The sequence below is a fragment of the Mobula birostris genome, chromosome 1 (assembly GCF_030028105.1).
Source record: "Mobula birostris isolate sMobBir1 chromosome 1, sMobBir1.hap1, whole genome shotgun sequence".
Classification (NCBI taxonomy): Eukaryota; Metazoa; Chordata; class Chondrichthyes; order Myliobatiformes; family Myliobatidae; genus Mobula; species Mobula birostris.
The window spans coordinates 57,872,888-57,885,178 of NC_092370.1; positions in this window are offsets into that span (position 1 = coordinate 57,872,888).

A 12,291-nucleotide genomic window follows, 5' to 3' on the forward strand; every position below is an offset into this window, starting at 1 on the left:
AGATGATGGAGCAGACCCAATGGGTCAAATAGCCTAATCCTGCTCCTATATCTTATTGTCTTATGGTCCTGTTTATTTATCTTCAGACCTTTCAATTTCCCAAGCACCTTCTCCCTTCACTTACTTCAACCCCTTGACTCTCACAAACATCCGGCATACTGTTAGCATCTTCCATTGTGAAGACTGATACAAAATATTCATTCATTTCATGCACCATTTCCTTGTCCCCCCATTACACCCTCTCCAATATCATATTCCTGTGGTCTCATACCTCCTCTTGCCTCTGTTTTACTCTTTATATATCTGAAGATACGTTTGCTAGATAAGATAGATGAACTCTTTCATAGTTTTGGCTAGCTTACCTCTGTATTTCATTTTTTCTAGCTTTATAGCTTTTTCAGTTATCTTCTGTTATTTTCTCACAGCTTCCAAATCCTCTAGCTTCCCCTGAATCTCCTAATTTTTGCTGTATTATATGCTATCTCTTCTACTCTTATGTTAGCTTTGACTTCCCTTGTCAGCCATTGTTGTATCATCTCGCCTTTAGAATACTATTTCCTCTTTGTGATGTATCTATCCTGTACCTTCTGAATTGCTCCCAGAAATTCCAGTCCTTGTTGTTCTGCCGTCATCCTGCTGGTGTCCCCTTTTAATCAACTTTGGCCAGCTCTGAGTGCAGAAGATCCCCCTCATGTTCCCCTTAACCTTTTTTACCTTTCACCCTTAATTCATAACCTCTGGTTGTAGGCCCAACTAACCTCAGTGGAAAAACCCTGCATGCATTTTCCCTATCTAAAACCCTCAAAATTTTGTATACTTCTATCAAGTCTCCTCTCAATCTTCTACATTCTAAGGAATAAAGTCTAAACCTTTTCAATCTTTCCTTATAATTCATGTCCTCCAAACCCTGGCAACGTCCTTGTAAATTTTCTCTGTACTCTTTCAATCCCCCTCAAATAGCAGGTTGAATTCTATCATATTATCATCAAAGTCCTCCAAAGGGTTCCTTTACATTATGCTCTCTAATCAATTCCAGTTCACTGCCCAACACCCAATTCAGAAAATCTTATCCCTTAATTGGCTCAACTATGAGCTGTTCTAAAAAGCCATCTTGTAGGCATTCTACAAACTCCCCCTCTTGGGATCCAGCTCCAACCTGATTTTCCAATCTACCTACATTTTGAAATCCCCCATGACTATCTTAACATTGACCTTTTGACATGCCTTTTCTATCTCCTGTTCTAATTTGTAGCCCATGTCTTTGCTACTGTTCAGAAGCCTTTACATAACTCCCATCAGGGTCTTTTTTTACCCTTGCAGTTACTTAGCTCTACCCACAGGGACTCTACACCTTGCAATCCTATGTCACTTCTTTCTAAGGATTTGATTTCATTTTTTACCAACAGCGCTACACCACCTTCCTGCGTGTCCTTTCGAAACAGTGTGTATCCTTGGATGTTAAGCTCCCAGCTATTACTTCCTTTCAATCACGATATTATACCTGCAAATCTGTAAACATGGTATAAGTTCATCTATCTTATTCCATATACTGCATTCATACAAATATAATACCTTCAACCATATATATTCATCACCCTTTTTGACTTTGTCCCCTTTTACACTGAAACTCTTCCCATTGACTGCAATTTTGCCCTATCATCAGCTTCTCCTTGCTATCGGTCTCACTACACACTGCTTCTGTTTGAATATCAACTAGTCCATCCTCAGCCCAATCACTCAGTTTGCCGTTCCCTTGCAAAATTAGCTTATGCCCTCCCAAATAGCTGCAGCAAATCAGCCCATGGGATATTGGTCCTACTCACGTTCAGTTGTAACCAACCCTTTTGTATAGGTCATACCTCCCCCTGAAGAGATACCAACGATCCAGAAAACTGAACCCCTGCCCCCTGCACCAGTTTCTCAGCCATGCATTCATCTGCCAAATCCTCCTATTCTTACCCTCACTGGCATATGTTACAGGCAGCAATCTGGAGATTACTACCCTATTGGTCCTGCTTTTCAGCTTTCTAGCTAATTCTACCTAGTTAATATGTAAAATTAGTCTGCTCCATCTTGGGTACTAGCCTCTGTAGTATCTTCTCACTGTTACCATCAGGAAGGAGACACAGAAGCCTGAAGGCTCACACTCAGTGATTCTGGAACATCTTCTTCCCCTCTGCCATCTGATTTCTAAATTGACATCGAATCCATGAACACTACATCACTTCTATTATTTCTGTTTGTACTATTTTTAATTTACTTATTTAATACGTGTTTTATATATATATATATATATATATATATATATAAACACACACACATTCTGTAATTGATTTACTTTTTTCCCCTCTCTTCAAAACCTTTTTGCCTTTCCTACCTTTGTCATTGGTGCCAATATGTACCAAGACTTCTGGCTGCTCACCCTTTCCCTTTAGAATGCTGTGAACCCAATCCAAGGTATCCCTGACACTGGTTCTTGGGAGCCAACATACCATCCTGTTGTCTCTATAGCACTTATAGAATCTTATCTCTATTCCTGTAACTATGGAACCTCCTATCATGACTGCAGTTCTCTTCACCTCTTTGCTTTCTGAGCCATAGTGCCAGACTCGGCCCCGGAGACCTGGTAGCTGTAGCTCCCTCTCAACAATATCCAAGAAAGTATATTTGTTATTGAAAGGAAATACCACAGGCGTACAGTACTCTGTACTGGCTGTCCATCTCCCTTCCTTCTCCTGACAGTCACCCTTTCACCTGGCTCCTGCAACCTAAGGATGACTACCTCCTTGTGGTGCCTATCTATCATTTCCTCAGTCTTTTGTATGAGCTGAACATTATCAAGCTGTAGCTCCAGTTCCTTAACACGTTCTCTGAGGAATGCGGCTCAGTGTATCCTGTGCAGATGTGGTTATCCAGAAGGCTGTAGGTCTCCCAGAAAACCCACCCCTTACACAAAGAGCATAACACTCCCCCTGGAGTCATTCTCACTGCTGTAACTATGCTCTAACAGACAAGGAAAGAGGAAGGGAAGAAGAGAGAGGGGGAAGAAAGAGGGAGGAGGGGGGAGTGAGGGGGAGAGGGGGGAGAGAGGGGGAGAGGGGGAGGGGGAGAGGGGGAGAGGGGAGGGGGGAGAGGGGAGAGGGGGGAGGGGGGAGAGGGGGAGAAGGGAGGAGGGAGGAGTTGTTCAAACTCCAAAAACTGCCATGAAGTGCTGTTATTTTACTCTTCAAACACAGCCGTGTGAAGTTGCCTCTTCTTCTCGCACTCTCATTCACTGATTTGCCACAGTTCAAACTCCTCCTATTTTCCCCATTTCCTCTCATTTTCTTTAGACTCTATCATTTTCTGCACAGTAAATCTGAAGATTTAATTAATTTAAAATGTCACCTATTTAATTTCTTTCCACACACAGATGGCCATGCTGATCTTTAAGGGGACTTATTCGCAGACTTCATCTATTTTTGTTCCTCCTTCTGCCTATAATGAGCAAAGAGCTATTTTCACCACCATTATTTATTAAGGAAAGCATTTATAAAATGAATGTGTAGGGTCTGGAATGCACTGCTAAATATTGTGGCAGAGGAGAGATTCAATTGTAGCCTTCAAAGGGAAAGTGAAAGGAAACCATGACAGGGTATTTGGACAGGCTGATTTTCTTGCATAGAGCTGGTTAATACCTCACAAGCCCAATGGCTTCCTTCTGTGTTTAAACTGTGATTGTGTGACCTTTGAGCACAGTACACCACTACAGCAGCTTCCTCCCCAAGAAATGCTTTGAAGTAGACTTTGTTAAACACAAGAACAGTGACTACTCATTCTCCTACACAAAATCAATTTACCCTGGCTGAGAAACATCAGTAGAAATGCCATTTTCACAACAATAGGCACTTGTCAACAGTACATTCCGATCATGTATACAGACCACAATTCTTTTATCGGCTTGCAGCAGGAATCACTATTAAAACCTATGAAAAATATTTTACTAGTGTCTCACAAAGCAAGTGGGCACTATTTTTATGTTGATTTCTGAGATTGGCAAGTTGAATGTGACTTAATTTTACCAAATTATATATCAATCTTGTTTTTACAATAGTAGTCTTGATCTATTTATTTGTCAAAGTAATCAAATTATGATGCACTGAATATGGATAGAGTTACCTATACACACCCAGTGGCCACTTTATTAGGTATCTCCTGTACCTAATAAAACCTATGAGTGTAGAGTCATGGTCTCCTGCTACTGTGGCCCATCCACTTCAAGGTTTGATGTGTTGTACATTTAGAGATGCTCTTCTGCACACCGCTGTTGTAACACAACAGTATTTAAGCTACTGTCACCTTTCTGTCAGCTTGAGTCTAACTGGCCACTCTCCTCTGACCTCTCTCATTTACAAAGCATTTTCACCCACAGAACTGCTGCTCACTGGATGCTTTTATGTTTGTTTTTCACATCATTCTCTGTAAATTCTAGAGACTGTTGTGCATAAAAATCCCAGGAGATCAGTAGTTTCTTAGATACCCAAACCACCCCGTTTGGCACCAACAATCACTCACTCACATCACATTTCTCCCCCATTCTGATGTTTAGTCTGAACAACTGAACATCTAGACCACATCCACATGCTTTTATGCATGGAGTTGCTGCTACATGATTGGCTGATTAGATATTCACATTAACAAGCAGATGGATACCTAATAAAGAGGCCACTCTGCTGCAGTTGTATGTGGCACTGTTAACACTGAGGCAGAAGATTATGGTTTTAAGTCCTGTTGTAGAGATTTGAACATAAAATTCTTGTTTGGCACTTCTGAGCAGACCTGTTAGACATGTAACCTTTCAGAAGGACAGAAACATTCAAAGTGAGTTCAAAGCTTTTGAATGCAATTCTTGTTTTCACCATCCCATCAGGAAATGTGTTTTAAATACTAATCACATTGCATAAAGCAGGTGATCCTCACGTCATCTCAAGTTTTGAGTTAATCGAAGCCTCAACCACTTCACTTGATACACTTCACCAAACAGTTTAACCTGGCAAACTGCAACTTTCTGATCAGCCTATCCTGGACTTCCATGCACACACAATCCAGGGTGGAAGTCTGAAGTCAGAGGAGTAGAAGGCCAGGTACCAGAACATTACCACAGAGTCCAGCATTGGAACAATAACATGGTGTAAGGAAGCATCAGAGTTATCCACCCTACCCAGGGTAAGATTAGTGACCCCATCCAATTGAGTGGTTCACTAATGCTGTGGACAAAAAGTTATTACAAGTATAGATAAGTCATTTACTTTTTTATGTACTTACTTTATGTTTTTAATAGTTTGCTTTCACATTATGCTATTTTAATAGAAGTTTTTTTAGTTTTTATAGATTCTTATTTTTTTCTATGTTCTATTTATATGATTTATAAATGCATCTGACACTTAGAGACGTTAAAAAACCATTACAAACACCTTTAACAGCAATAAGAAGAAGTGACCATAAGCCTGAAATCTATTTATAGTACAAGCTCAGAAGACAGCTTGGCCACCTTTCCACATCTTGATAAAGTAAGATGATCTCAAGTCATTGAGTTTATTCTCCAGTCAAGTTTATTGGGGGTGAGTTCAAAGGAGATGTATGGGGCAAGTTCTTTTTACAGGGAGTGGTGAAAGCCTAGAATTCATCACCTGGGTAGGTGGTGGAGGCAAATATGACCAGGGTGTTCCAGCGGCTTTTAGACAAGCACACAAATTCGCAGGAAATGAAGGAATTTGGACATCATATGGGCAAAAGGGATTAGTTTAATTGGGCATTTGATTATTAATTCAGTTAGAAAATAGAACATAGAACAGTAAACACAAAATAATCTGCAGATGCTGGGGTCAAAGCAACACTCACAACACGCTGGAGGAGCTCAGCAGGTTGGGCAGCATCCGTGGAAAAGATCGGTCGACGTTTCGGGCCAGAACCCTTCGTCAGGACTGTAGGGGGAAGGGGCAGAGGCCCTATAAAGAAGGTGGGGGGAGGATGGGAAGGAGAAGGCTGGTAGGTTCCAGGTGAAAAACCAGTAAGGGGAAAGATAAAGGGGTGGGGGAAGGCAACACTTCACTTGTGAGTCTGTTGGGGTCATCTATTGCATCCGGTGCTCCCGGTGCGGCCTCCTCCACGTCAATGAAACCTGACGCAGATTGGGGGGACTGCTTCGTCAAGTAGCTCCGCTCCGTCTGCCACAATAGACAGGATCTCCCAGTAGCCACCCACTTAAACTCTGCTTTCCACTCCCATTCAGATATGTCCATACATGGCCTCCTCTACTGCCATGATGAGGCTAAACTCAGGTTGGAGGAGCAACACCTCATATACCATCTAGGTAGTCTCCAGCCTCTTGGTATGAACATAGAATTCTCCAACTTCCGGTAATTCCCTCCCCCTCCCTTCCCCTATCCCTATGTCACTCTGCCCCCTCCCCCAGCTGCCTACCACCTCCCTCTTTGCTCTGCCGCCTCCTACTACCCATTGTGTTTTCCCCTATTCTTTCTTCACCTTTCCTGCCTATCACTTCCCTGCCTCCCCTCCCCCACCCCTTTATCTTTCCCCTTACTGGTTTTCACCTGGAACCTACCAGCATTCTCCTTCCCACCGTCCCCCCACCTTCTTTATAGGGCCTCTACCGCTTCCCCCTACAGTCCTGACGAAGGGTTCCGGCCCGAAACGTCAACCAATCTTTTCCACGGATGCCGCCCAACCTGCTCAGGACATAGAACAGTATAGGCCCTTCAACCATGATATTGTGCCGACTTTTTAAGTTATTCCAAAACCAGTCTATTGGTTCCGTCCCACATAGCCCTTTTCTTTTCATCCATATGCCTACCTAAAAGTCTTCTAAATGTCTCTAATGTATCATAATGGGTTGAATGGCCTAATTTTGCTCTTATGCCTTATGGTCTTATATCTGCCTCTACACTTGGTAGCACGTTCCAATCACCTACCACTCTGAGTAAAAAAACAAACCTCTGACATCACCCACAAAATGCTGGAGGAAGTCAGCAGGTCAGGCAGCATCTACGGAAAAGAGTGCAGTCAACATTTTTGGCTGAAACCCTCTAGCAGGACTGGACCAGCCCGAAACGTCGAATATACCCTTTTCCATAGATGCTGCCTGGCCTGCTGTGTTCCTCCAGCATTTTGTGTGTGTTGCTTGGAATTCCTTTGTCTCTGACATCATCCTGTGCTTTTCTTCAATTACTTTAAAGTTGGGTCCTCCCTTAATAATCATTTCTGCCCTGAGAAAAAGGTGTTGGCTGTTCACTCTAACAATGCCCTTTATCTTCCTATATCACCTCTCATCCTCCTTTGCTCCAAACGATAAAGCCCTATCTCTTTTAACCTTTCCTCATAAGATATGCTCACTTAGTCCAGTTAGCATACTGGTAAAACTCCTCTGCAACCCTCTCTAAAGCATCCACATACTTCTTAAAATGAGGTGACCAGAACTAAACACAATAATCCAAGTGTAGTCTAACCACAGTTTTATAGAGCTACAACATTATCTTGCGGTTCTTGAACTCAGTCCCCTAACTAATGAAGGCCAACACGCCAAACCCTTCTGTGCTTCCCCAAATGCCTATAAAACTGTTACTTTAATTTTTTGTCAGTACTTTTCCAGCCACTGATGTAACTCTCACTTTTTTATAATTCCTTGCTTGATCCCTACTTCCTTTCTTGAACATGAGATTAACATTTGTCAAAATCCAATCTTCTAGTCCTACTTCTGTGGCCGGAAGGATGTAAGGATCATCAACAAAGGTGCAACAATCTCTTCTCTCACTTCCCACAGTAACGTGGTGTATATCCTATTCAGCCGTGGGGACTTACCTATCCTGATATTTTTTCAAAAGTTCCAGAACTTCCTATTTCTTAACATTGACATGTTTCAGCATATCCGCCTGTTTTATGCTGTCCTCACATTCGTCAAGATCTCTCTCACTGGTGAATGCTGAAGCAAAATATTCATTAAGGTTCTCCACTATGTTCCCTAACTCCAGGCATGTTTCCTGTTTTATCCCTGGTCAGTCCTACCCTCATTCGAGTCATCCTCCTGTTCTTCATGGATGTGTAGAACACCTCGCAGAGGATTTAAACTAGGTTGACAGGGGGATGGGAACCAGTCTGATAGGTCAGATGATGGAGTGGTTGGTGTAAAGTTAGATTCAAGGTGTAGATAGACTATGAAGAAAGATAGGCAGGGGATTCATCTATAAAACTACTGAATTAGCTCAGTACAATATTGTGGGCTGAAGAGTTTGTTCCTATGCTGTACTGTTCTATGATCGATGAGGTAATGATGTTCAAGTACGATGAGGTAACGATAAAATGAAAATCGTGTCTATTGACATGTACCAGTCTTTGAAAGCACTGGGATCCAAAGAACCACATCTTCAAAAGATGCCAAATCCATTATCTCCATCTAAGTGAAAGAAGTGTAGGAGCCTTTGTTTTATTTCACAAAACAATAATAAATCACAATTTAACAGTGGAGGTAACATGAAATCAGTCAGAATATCAAGAATATAAAGCTTGCAGAAGTACATTAATGTTACTACCTTTGATGTTTATACGTGGAATTTAGATTAAATATATTTTGTGAAATTTTGTGCATGTCACACTTTGTAATGTTAGTATTGTCCTAAATTTAAACATCGGAACGAGGTGGTTTGGATTGGTGAGATATTAAAATTTTATCATTTATAAAGCTGTTCCTAATTTGTCGCCAACTACTAAAAGGAAAAAAAACAGTAACTACAAGAGAAAGAAAAAGAAAAAAAAGAGAGGAAAAAAAAGACCATTAGGAACCAACTCCCGGACCAATACGTCTTACAATCATCTATATATATAATTAATTTAAATTAAATGATAATATTTGGCAAACGAGCCCCATCTTCTCTCAAAATCGAATCAAGGATCAAAAGTTCTACTTCTAATTTTTTCCAAGCTAAGACATAACATTATTTGAGAAAATTGTTGAATTAATGCAGGAACAGAGGTATCTTTCCATTTCAATAAAATAGCCCTTCTTGCCAACAATGTGACAAATGCAATTACATGTTGGTCTGAAGATGAAATACCCTGGATATGATGCGGAACTATTCCAAATAAGACAATGTATTAGGTTGTAAATTAATTTTCAGAGCTTTAGAAATTGTAGAAAATAAAGATTTCCAAAAAGATTTTAATGAAGAACATGACCAGAACATATGTGACAAAGTGGCAATTTCAGTTTTACACCTATCACAATAGTTGTCTGTGTTAGGAAATATTTTGGATAGTCTCTCCTTTGTTAAATAATAACGGTGAACAATTTTAAATTGAATTAAACAGTGATTGGCACATATCGAAGAAGAAATGATCATTTTCAAAACTCACAACCAATCTTCATTAACAAAGATCATATTAAGTTCTCCCTCCCAATCTTGTTTAATCTCTAGTGGGAGGTTAATTCTACCAATAGAACCTCTTACTAAAAGATTCATATTTAAAATAGTATCCAACAAATCAGATTCTTGCATATATGGAAACTTAAGTAAGTATTTTTGTAAAAAATGTCTAACCTGAAAATATCACAAGAAATGTGTCTGAGGGAGAGAATATTTATTAATTAAGTCTTCAAAAGTCATCAATTGACCATCACAAAATAAATCTGCAAAAGAACAGATCCCGTTATTTCTCCATATGAAAAATGGAATCGGCTATTGATGGTTTAAATAGAAAATTTAGATATAAGGAGCTAGACAATTTAAATTGTTTAAAATTAAAAGAGTTGCGAAACAGAAACCAAATCCGTAAGGACTATTTAATAACAGGGTAGAGATTTAAATCTGGAATTTTAGCAAGTTGTATAGGTAGTGGAGCTCCTAATAATGAGGTTAAATGAAGTTGTTTGATAACTTTTAATTTGAAATCAATCCAAGCTGGGTTTTGGCTCTTATCGAGCCAATGTAGCCCAAAACATAATTGTCGAATGTTAACAGCCCAATAATACAATCAGGTAGTGCAATTCCACCATCTTTTTTAGATTTTTGTAAATGATACTTATTAATCCTTGTTTTGTTATTATTCCAAATAAAGGACGAAATAATAGAATCAATTTGATCAAAAACATTTTTAGTTAAAAAGATAGGTATATTTTGAAAAATATATAAAAACCTAGGTAAAATCATCATTTTCACGGCATGAATACGACCTATTAAAGAAAGCATAAGTGGGTTCCATCTAGAAAATAATTGTTTCATAGAGTCCATTAAAGGAACTACATTAGCTTTATAAAGATCTTTATATTTTTAGTAATGATAGTACCTAAATATTTAAAAGAATTCACAATTCTAAATGGAATATCATTATATATAAAAACAGGAGCATTCAATGGAAGCAATTCACTTTTATTTAAGTTAAGTTTATATCCTGAAAATTTTCAAAAATCATTTAATGTTTCCAAAAGAGTAGGAATAAATTCTTCAGAGTTTGAAATATAAACCATAAGATCATCTGCGTAAAGAGAAATCTTATATGTGGTCCCATTTATAGAGATACCATGAATATTTTTAGCTTCACAGAGTATAATAGCCAAAGGCTCCAGTACAAGGTTAAATAATAAAGTACTTAATGGACATTCCTGTCTAGTGCCTCATGAGAGTGAAAAAAAGGAGACCTAAAATTATTAGTAATAACAGTAGCAATAGGATTCTTATAGATCATTTGAATCCACTTACTAGAATTATTACCAAAGCCAAATTTTTCTAATACATTGAACAGATATGTCCATTCAACTCTATCAAATGCCTTTTCTGCGTCAAGAGAAATAACACATTGGGGTATCTTGGACAGTGATGAGTATTTAATGTTCATCAATCTCCGAACATTGGAGAAAGAGTAACGGCCTTTAATAACGCCTGTTTGATCCGTAGAGATGATTTTAGTTAAAATATTTTCCAAATGGTTAGCCATTATCTTAGAAAGAATTTCTTTTCTTTTCTTTATAAAAAATATTTTTTATTATCATATATTATTCTTTTTTGATAAGTTTTTTTCTTCGGCTTTATTAATTGTATGTATATATATACCAATTTGCTGAACTCTTATACCATTTAAAGCTGTAGAAGATTATACATCAATAAGAAGATTTTAAACATGAAAATGAAATAAATATTGGCATGCAGGTCAAAATGTTTAGTGCTATTGTGTAGTAATTTTCGGATGATACCAGTTGTATTTATTACGATTGGGACAATGTATACCCTGTTCACGTACCATAGTTGTTCATTTTCCTCTTTCAATTCAGCATATTTCTGATGTATTTCACTTACTAATTTCCATGTGCTCTGTGTGTTTGGAATAGCCATACCAATTAAATAAATTCTTGTTGCATGTTAAAAAAAAATCGTCGCCAACTTTCCACATCCAGTTTAATGAGGAGAGGAAAGAGACAGAGAACCAATCTGCTCCTTGAAGGCTGGTTCACGACTTGAGTATCCTAATTAAGCTGAGAACCTCACATAACTTGGAAACCAAGTTGAAGTCAGTATTAACTCTTTCACTAAAGCTTATATAAGGTTAGGCTTGGAAGATAAAGATCCTCTACAAACTTTTCTAATCACATAACTACTCTCTCTTCCACAATCAGATCAAAATCCCAGCAAATATAGATCACTTTCCATATCCCAGATACCAACTCTCATTGAAGATAGACATCAGAACAACATTCGCAATCGCTTCAGGCCCCCAGCAGAGTCACAGTCACAGTCACAGTCATACTTTATTGATCCCCGGGGAAATTGGTTTTCATTACAGTTGCACCATAATTAATAAATAGTCATAGAACCATAAATAGTTAAATAGTAATGTGTAAATTATGCCAGTAAATTATGAAATAAGACCAGGACCAGCCTATCAGCTCAGGGTGTCTGACCCTCCAAGGGAGGAGGTGTAAAGTTTGATGGCCACAGGCAGGAATGACTTCCTATGACGCTCTGTGCTGCATCTCGGTGGAATGAGTCTCTGGCTGAATGTACTCCTGTGCCCACCCAGTGCATTATGTAGTGGATGGGAGACATTGACCAAGATGACATGCAACTTAGACAGCATCCTCTTTTCAGACACCACTGTCAGAGAGTCCAGTTCCACCCTAAGGTAAAGTAAAAGACTGACTAAAGTAAAAGATGTTCAGAGACTAAGATTTCAAACACAGGACCTTTTCTCAATCTCTCTTGAGACACTCGTAGTCTGATTCCAACATAGAAAATAAACAGAAATCTA